The sequence below is a fragment of the Carassius auratus genome, unplaced genomic scaffold, assembly GCF_003368295.1.
Source record: "Carassius auratus strain Wakin unplaced genomic scaffold, ASM336829v1 scaf_tig00217834, whole genome shotgun sequence".
Taxonomy (NCBI): domain Eukaryota; kingdom Metazoa; phylum Chordata; class Actinopteri; order Cypriniformes; family Cyprinidae; genus Carassius; species Carassius auratus.
The window spans coordinates 10,001-18,933 of record NW_020529267.1 but is presented as its reverse complement, the minus strand read 5'-3'; the positions used below and the strand labels follow the sequence as shown (position 1 = coordinate 18,933).

General features: G+C 38.8%; 8 pseudogenes; all 8 read right to left on the bottom strand.

Moving 5' to 3' along the window:
- Positions 1 to 847: 847 nt before the first annotated feature.
- LOC113103490 (uncharacterized) lies at positions 848 to 966 on the bottom strand (annotated as a pseudogene).
- A 778-nt stretch (positions 967 to 1,744) lies between these two features.
- Positions 1,745 to 1,863, bottom strand: LOC113103500 (uncharacterized; annotated as a pseudogene).
- A 506-nt stretch (positions 1,864 to 2,369) lies between these two features.
- LOC113103489 (uncharacterized) lies at positions 2,370 to 2,488 on the bottom strand (annotated as a pseudogene).
- Positions 2,489 to 3,272: 784 nt separating this feature from the next.
- LOC113103495 (uncharacterized) lies at positions 3,273 to 3,390 on the bottom strand (annotated as a pseudogene).
- Positions 3,391 to 4,868: 1,478 nt separating this feature from the next.
- Positions 4,869 to 4,987, bottom strand: LOC113103488 (uncharacterized; annotated as a pseudogene).
- A 1,009-nt stretch (positions 4,988 to 5,996) lies between these two features.
- On the bottom strand, positions 5,997 to 6,115 carry LOC113103492 (uncharacterized; annotated as a pseudogene).
- Positions 6,116 to 6,894: 779 nt separating this feature from the next.
- LOC113103496 (uncharacterized) lies at positions 6,895 to 7,013 on the bottom strand (annotated as a pseudogene).
- Positions 7,014 to 8,078: 1,065 nt separating this feature from the next.
- Positions 8,079 to 8,197, bottom strand: LOC113103487 (uncharacterized; annotated as a pseudogene).
- Between the last annotated feature and the right edge of the window lie 736 nt (positions 8,198 to 8,933).

The following is an 8,933-nucleotide window of genomic DNA, read 5'->3' as shown; positions in this document are numbered from 1 at the left end:
CATTGACTCTATTTTTTGCCAAATTATTATATACTAAGTGAAAAATTCCAAAAAGCTTAAAGCACCTGGTATTCCTTGGCGGTCTATCATTCAAGTACTAACCAGACCTTAACCTGCTAAGATTCAGAGATCGGGCATTGACTTCTTCTTTTTTTTTTTTTTTTGCAAGATTATTATATAATTCGTGAAAAATATCCAAAAATTTAAAGCACCTGGTATTCCCAGGCAGTCTCCCATCCATGTACTAACCTGGCCCAAACCTGCTTATATTCAGAGATCGGGCATTGACTCTATTTTTGCCAAATTTATTATATACTAAGTGAAAAAATTCCAAAAGCTTAAAGCACCTGGTATTCCTTGGCGGTCTTCATCCAAGTACTAACCAGACCTAAACCTGCTAAGATTCAGAGATCGGGCATTGACTCTTTTTTTTTTTTTTTTTTTGCAAGATTATTATATAATTCGTGAAAAATATCCAAAAATTTAAAGCACCTGGTATTCCCAGGCAGTCTCCCATCCATGTACTAACCTGGCCCAAACCTGCTTATATTCAGAGATCGGGCATTGACTCTATTTTTTGCCAAATTTATTATATACTAAGTGAAAAAATTCCAAAAGCTTAAAGCACCTGGTATTCCTGGCGGTCTCTCATCCAAGTACTAACCAGACCTAAACCTGCTAAGATTCAGAGATCGGGCATTGATTTTCTTCTTTTTGCACCTGATATTCCCAGGCAGTCTCCCATCCATGTACTAACCTGGCGCAAACCTGCTTATATTCAGAGATCGGCGGCATTGACTCTATTTTTTGGCAAAATTATTATATACTAAGTGAAAAATTTCAAAATAGCTTAGAGTACCTGGCATTCCCAGGCGGTCTCCCATCCAGGCACTAACCAGGCCCAAACCTGCTTAGCTTCCGAGATCAGACAAGATCGGGCATAGCCAGGCTGGTATGGCCATAAGCGAAGACTGCTGCAAAGAGAAGGCTATTTAAAGATCAGCCAATCTACTCGCCAGTACATTATAAAGTAGGAAAGAACCCCAAAAGCTTAAAGCACCTGGTATTCCCAGGCAGTCTCCCATCCAAGTACTAACCTGGCCCAAACCTGCTTATATTCAGAGATCGGGCATTGACTCTATTTTTTGCCAAATTTATTATATACTAAGTGAAAAAATTCCAAAAGCTTAAAGCACCTGGTATTCCTTGCGGTCTCTCATCCAAGTACTAACCAGACCTAAACCTGCTAAGATTCAGAGATCGGGCATTGACTCTTTTTTTTTTTTTTTGCAAGATTATTATATAATTTCGTGAAAAATATCCAAAAATTTAAAGCACCTGGTATTCCCAGGCAGTCTCCCATCCATGTACTAACCTGGCCCAAACCTGCTTATATTCAGAGATCGGGCATTGACTCTATTTTTTGCCAAATTTATTATATACTAAGTGAAAAAATTCCAAAAGCTTAAAGCACCTGGTATTCCTTGGCGGTCTCTCATCCAAGTACTAACCAGACCTAAACCTGCTAAGATTCAGAGATCGGGCATTGACTCTTTTTTTTTTTTTTTTTTGCAAGATTATTATATAATTCGTGAAAAATATCCAAAAATTTAAAGCACCTGATATTCCCAGGCAGTCTCCCATCCATGTACTAACCTGGCGCAAACCTGCTTATATTCAGAGATCGGGCATTGACTCTATTTTTTGGCAAAATTATTATATACTAAGTGAAAAATTTCAAAAAAGCTTACAGTACCTGGTATTCCCAGGCGGTCTCCCATCCAGGCACTAACCAGGCCCAAACCTGCTTAGCTTACGAGATCAGACAAGATCGGGCATAGCCAGGCTGGTATGGCCATAAGCGAAGACTGCTGCAAAGAGAAGGCTATTTTTAAAGATCAGCCAATCTACTCGCCAGTACATTATATAAAGTAGGAAAAAACCCCAAAAGCTTAAAGCACCTGGTATTCCCAGGCAGTCTCCCATCCATGTACTAACCTGGCCCAAACCTGCTTATATTCAGAGATCGGGCATTGACTCTATTTTTTGCCAAATTTATTATATACTAAGTGAAAAAATTCCAAAAGCTTAAAGCACCTGGTATTCCTTGGCGGTCTCTCATCCAAGTACTAACCAGACCTAAACCTGCTAAGATTCAGAGATCGGGCATTGACTCTTTTTTTTTTTTTTTTTTTTGCAAGATTATTATATAATTCGTGAAAAATATCCAAAAATTTAAAGCACCTGATATTCCCAGGCAGTCTCCCATCCATGTACTAACCTGGCGCAAACCTGCTTATATTCAGAGATCGGGCATTGACTCTATTTTTTGGCAAAATTATTATATACTAAGTGAAAAATTTCAAAAAAGCTTAGAGTACCTGGCATTCCCAGGCGGTCTCCCATCCAGGCACTAACCAGGCCCAAACCTGCTTAGCTTCCGAGATCAGACAAGATCGGGCATAGCCAGGCTGGTATGGCCATAAGCGAAGACTGCTGCAAAGAGAAGGCTATTTAAAGATCAGCCAATCTACTCGCCAGTACATTATAAAAGTAGGAAAGAAACCCCAAAAGCTTAAAGCACCTGGTATTCCTAGGCGGTCTCTCATCCAAGTACTAACCTGGCCCAAACCTGCTTATATTCAGAGATCGGGCATTGACTCTATTTTTTGCCAAATTTATTATATACTAAGTGAAAAAATTCCAAAAGCTTAAAGCACCTGGTATTCCTTGGCGGTCTCTCATTCAAGTACTAACCAGACCTAAACCTGCTAAGATTCAGAGATCGGGCATTGACTCTTTTTTTTTTTTTTTTTGCAAGATTATTATATAATTCGTGAAAAATATCCAAAAATTTAAAGCACCTGGTATTCCCAGGCAGTCTCCCATCCATGTACTAACCTGGCCCAAACCTGCTTATATTCAGAGATCGGGCATTGACTCTATTTTTTGCCAAATTTATTATATACTAAGTGAAAAAATTCCAAAAGCTTTAAAGCACCTGGTATTCCTTGGCGGTCTCTCATCCAAGTACTAACCAGACCTAAACCTGCTAAGATTCAGAGATCGGGCATTGACTCTTTTTTTTTTTTTTTTTTTGCAAGATTATTATATAATTCGTGAAAAATATCCAAAAATTTAAAGCACCTGGTATTCCCAGGCAGTCTCCCATCCATGTACTAACCTGGCGCAAACCTGCTTATATTCAGAGATCGGGCATTGACTCTATTTTTTGGCAAATTTTATATATACTAAGTGAAAAATTTCAAAAAAGCTTACAGTACCTGGTATTCCCAGGCGGTCTCCCATCCAGGCACTAACCAGGCCCAAACCTGCTTAGCTTAGAGATCAGACAAGATCGGGCATAGCCAGGCTGGTATGGCCATAAGCGAAGACTGCTGCAAAGAGAAGGCTATTTAAAGATCAGCCAATCTACTCGCCAGTACATTATAAAAGTAGGAAAGAAACCCCAAAAGCTTAAAGCACCTGGTATTCCTAGGCGGTCTCTCATCCAAGTACTAACCTGGCCCAAACCTGCTTATATTCAGAGATCGGGCATTGACTCTATTTTTTGCAAATTTATTATATACTAAGTGAAAAAATTCCAAAAGCTTAAAGCACCTGGTATTCCTTGGCGGTCTCTCATCCAAGTACTAACCAGACCTTAACCTGCTAAGATTCAGAGATCGGGCATTGACTTCTTTTTTTTTTTTTTTTGCAAGATTATTATATAATTCGTGAAAAATATCCAAAAATTTAAAGCACCTGGTATTCCCAGGCAGTCTCCCATCCATGTACTAACCTGGCCCAAACCTGCTTATATTCAGAGATCGGGCATTGACTCTATTTTTTGCAAATTTATTATATACTAAGTGAAAAAATTCCAAAAGCTTAAAGCACCTGGTATTCCTAGGCGGTCTCTCATCCAAGTACTAACCTGGCCCAAACCTGCTTATATTCAGAGATCGGGCATTGACTCTATTTTTTGGCAAATTTATTATATACTAAGTGAAAAATTCCAAAAGCTTAAAGCACCTGGTATTCCTTGGCGGTCTATCATTCAAGTACTAACCAGACCTTAACCTGCTAAGATTCAGAGATCGGGCATTGACTTCTTCTTTTTTTTTTTTTTTTTGCAAGATTATTATATAATTCGTGAAAAATATCCAAAAATTTAAAGCACCTGGTATTCCCAGGCAGTCTCCCATCCATGTACTAACCTGGCCCAAACCTGCTTATATTCAGAGATCGGGCATTGACTCTATTTTTTGCCAAATTTATTATATACTAAGTGAAAAAATTCCAAAAGCTTAAAGCACCTGGTATTCCTTGGCGGTCTCTCATCCAAGTACTAACCAGACCTAAACCTGCTAAGATTCAGAGATCGGGCATTGACTCTTTTTTTTTTTTTTTTGCAAGATTATTATATAATTTGTGAAAAATATCCAAAAATTTAAAGCACCTGGTATTCCCAGGCAGTCTCCCATCCATGTACTAACCTGGCCCAAACCTGCTTATATTCAGAGATCGGGCATTGACTCTATTTTTTGCCAAATTTATTATATACTAAGTGAAAAAATTCCAAAAGCTTAAAGCACCTGGTATTCCTTGGCGGTCTCTCATCCAAGTACTAACCAGACCTAAACCTGCTAAGATTCAGAGATCGGGCATTGACTCTTTTTTTTTTTTTTTTTTGCAAGATTATTATATAATTCGTGAAAAATATCCAAAAATTTAAAGCACCTGATATTCCCAGGCAGTCTCCCATCCATGTACTAACCTGGCGCAAACCTGCTTATATTCAGAGATCGGGCATTGACTCTATTTTTTGGCAAAATTATTATATACTAAGTGAAAAATTTCAAAAAAGCTTAGAGTACCTGGCATTCCCAGGCGGTCTCCCATCCAGGCACTAACCAGGCCCAAACCTGCTTAGCTTCCGAGATCAGACAAGATCGGGCATAGCCAGGCTGGTATGGCCATAAGCGAAGACTGCTGCAAAGAGAAGGCTATTTAAAGATCAGCCAATCTACTCGCCAGTACATTATAAAAGTAGGAAAGAAACCCCAAAAGCTTAAAGCACCTGGTATTCCTAGGCGGTCTCTCATCCAAGTACTAACCTGGCCCAAACCTGCTTATATTCAGAGATCGGGCATTGACTCTATTTTTTGCCAAATTTATTATATACTAAGTGAAAAAATTCCAAAAGCTTAAAGCACCTGGTATTCCTTGGCGGTCTATCATTCAAGTACTAACCAGACCTTAACCTGCTAAGATTCAGAGATCGGGCATTGACTTCTTCTTTTTTTTTTTTTTTGCAAGATTATTATATAATTCGTGAAAAATATCCAAAAATTTAAAGCACCTGGTATTCCCAGGCAGTCTCCCATCCATGTACTAACCTGGCCCAAACCTGCTTATATTCAGAGATCGGGCATTGACTCTATTTTTTGCCAAATTTATTATATACTAAGTGAAAAAATTCCAAAAGCTTAAGCACCTGGTATTCCTGGCGGTCTCTCATCCAAGTACTAACCAGACCTAAACCTGCTAAGATTCAGAGATCGGGCATTGACTCTTTTTTTTTTTTTTTTTTGCAAGATTATTATATAATTTGTGAAAAATATCCAAAAATTTAAAGCACCTGGTATTCCCAGGCAGTCTCCCATCCATGTACTAACCTGGCCCAAACCTGCTTATATTCAGAGATCGGGCATTGACTCTATTTTTTGCCAAATTTATTATATACTAAGTGAAAAAATTCCAAAAGCTTAAAGCACCTGGTATTCCTTGGCGGTCTCTCATCCAAGTACTAACCAGACCTAAACCTGCTAAGATTCAGAGATCGGGCATTGACTTCTTCTTCTGCACCTGATATTCCCAGGCAGTCTCCCATCCATGTACTAACCTGGCGCAAACCTGCTTATATTCAGAGATCGGGCATTGACTCTATTTTTTGGCAAAATTATTATATACTAAGTGAAAAATTTCAAAATAGCTTAGAGTACCTGGCATTCTCAGGCGGTCTCCCATCCAGGCACTAACCAGGCCCAAACCTGCTTAGCTTCCGAGATCAGACAAGATCGGGCATAGCCAGGCTGGTATGGCCATAAGCGAAGACTGCTGCAAAGAGAAGGCTATTTAAAGATCAGCCAATCTACTCGCCAGTACATTATAAAAGTAGGAAAGAAACCCCAAAAGCTTAAAGCACCTGGTATTCCTAGGCGGTCTCTCATCCAGTACTAACCTGGCCCAAACCTGCTTATATTCAGAGATCGGGCATTGACTCTATTTTTTGCCAAATTTATTATATACTAAGTGAAAAAATTCCAAAAGCTTAAAGCACCTGGTATTCCTTGGCGGTCTATCATCCAAGTACTAACCAGACCTAAACCTGCTAAGATTCAGAGATCGGGCATTGACTCTTTTTTTTTTTTTGCAAGATTATTATATAATTTGTGAAAAATATCCAAAAATTTAAAGCACCTGGTATTCCCAGGCAGTCTCCCATCCATGTACTAACCTGGCCCAAACCTGCTTATATTCAGAGATCGGGCATTGACTCTATTTTTTGCCAAATTTATTATATACTAAGTGAAAAAATTCCAAAAGCTTAAAGCACCTGGTATTCCTTGGCGGTCTCTCATCCAAGTACTAACCAGACCTAAACCTGCTAAGATTCAGAGATCGGGCATTGACTCTTTTTTTTTTTTTTTTTTTTGCAAGATTATTATATAATTCGTGAAAAATATCCAAAAATTTAAAGCACCTGATATTCCCAGGCAGTCTCCCATCCATGTACTAACCTGGCGCAAACCTGCTTATATTCAGAGATCGGGCATTGACTCTATTTTTTGGCAAAATTATTATATACTAAGTGAAAAATTTCAAAAAAGCTTACAGTACCTGGTATTCCCAGGCGGTCTCCCATCCAGGCACTAACCAGGCCCAAACCTGCTTAGCTTACGAGATCAGACAAGATCGGGCATAGCCAGGCTGGTATGGCCATAAGCGAAGACTGCTGCAAAGAGAAGGCTATTTAAAGATCAGCCAATCTACTCGCCAGTACATTATAAAAGTAGGAAAGAAACCCCAAAAGCTTAAAGCACCTGGTATTCCTAGGCGGTCTCTCATCCAAGTACTAACCTGGCCCAAACCTGCTTATATTCAGAGATCGGGCATTGACTCTATTTTTTGCCAAATTTATTATATACTAAGTGAAAAAATTCCAAAAGCTTAAAGCACCTGGTATTCCTTGGCGGTCTATCATTCAAGTACTAACCAGACCTTAACCTGCTAAGATTCAGAGATCGGGCATTGATTTCTTCTTTTTTTTTTTTTTTTGCAAGATTATTATATAATTCGTGAAAAATATCCAAAAATTTAAAGCACCTGGTATTCCCAGGCAGTCTCCCATCCATGTACTAACCTGGCCCAAACCTGCTTATATTCAGAGATCGGGCATTGACTCTATTTTTTGCCAAATTTATTATATACTAAGTGAAAAATTCCAAAAGCTTTAAAGCACCTGGTATTCCTTGGCGGTCTTCATCCAAGTACTAACCAGACCTAAACCTGCTAAGATTCAGAGATCGGGCATTGACTCTTTTTTTTTTTTTTTTTGCAAGATTATTATATAATTTGTGAAAAATATCCAAAAATTTAAAGCACCTGGTATTCCCAGGCAGTCTCCCATCCATGTACTAACCTGGCCCAAACCTGCTTATATTCAGAGATCGGGCATTGACTCTATTTTTTGCCAAATTTATTATATACTAAGTGAAAAAATTCCAAAAGCTTAAAGCACCTGGTATTCCTTGGCGGTCTCTCATCCAAGTACTAACCAGACCTAAACCTGCTAAGATTCAGAGATCGGGCATTGACTCTTTTTTTTTTTTTTTTTTTTGCAAGATTATTATATAATTCGTGAAAAATATCCAAAAATTTAAAGCACCTGATATTCCCAGGCAGTCTCCCATCCATGTACTAACCTGGCGCAAACCTGCTTATATTCAGAGATCGGGCATTGACTCTATTTTTTGGCAAAATTATTATATACTAAGTGAAAAATTTCAAAAAGCTTAGAGTACCTGGCATTCCCAGGCGGTCTCCCATCCAGGCACTAACCAGGCCCAAACCTGCTTAGCTTCCGAGATCAGACAAGATCGGGCATAGCCAGGCTGGTATGGCCATAAGCGAAGACTGCTGCAAAGAGAAGGCTATTTAAAGATCAGCCAATCTACTCGCCAGTACATTATAAAAGTAGGAAAGAAACCCCAAAAGCTTAAAGCACCTGGTATTCCTAGGCGGTCTCTCATCCAAGTACTAACCTGGCCCAAACCTGCTTATATTCAGAGATCGGGCATTGACTCTATTTTTTGCCAAATTTATTATATACTAAGTGAAAAAATTCCAAAAGCTTAAAGCACCTGGTATTCCTTGGCGGTCTATCATTCAAGTACTAACCAGACCTTAACCTGCTAAGATTCAGAGATCGGGCATTGACTTCTTCTTTTTTTTTTTTTTTTTGCAAGATTATTATATAATTCGTGAAAAATATCCAAAAATTTAAAGCACCTGGTATTCCCAGGCAGTCTCCCATCCATGTACTAACCTGGCCCAAACCTGCTTATATTCAGAGATCGGGCATTGACTCTATTTTTTGCCAAATTTATTATATACTAAGTGAAAAAATTCCAAAAGCTTAAAGCACCTGGTATTCCTTGGCGGTCTCTCATCCAAGTACTAACCAGACCTAAACCTGCTAAGATTCAGAGATCGGGCATTGACTCTTTTTTTTTTTTTTTTTTGCAAGATTATTATATAATTTGTGAAAAATATCCAAAAATTTAAAGCACCTGGTATTCCCAGGCAGTCTCCCATCCATGTACTAACCTGGCCCAAACCTGCTTATATTCAGAGATCGGGCATTG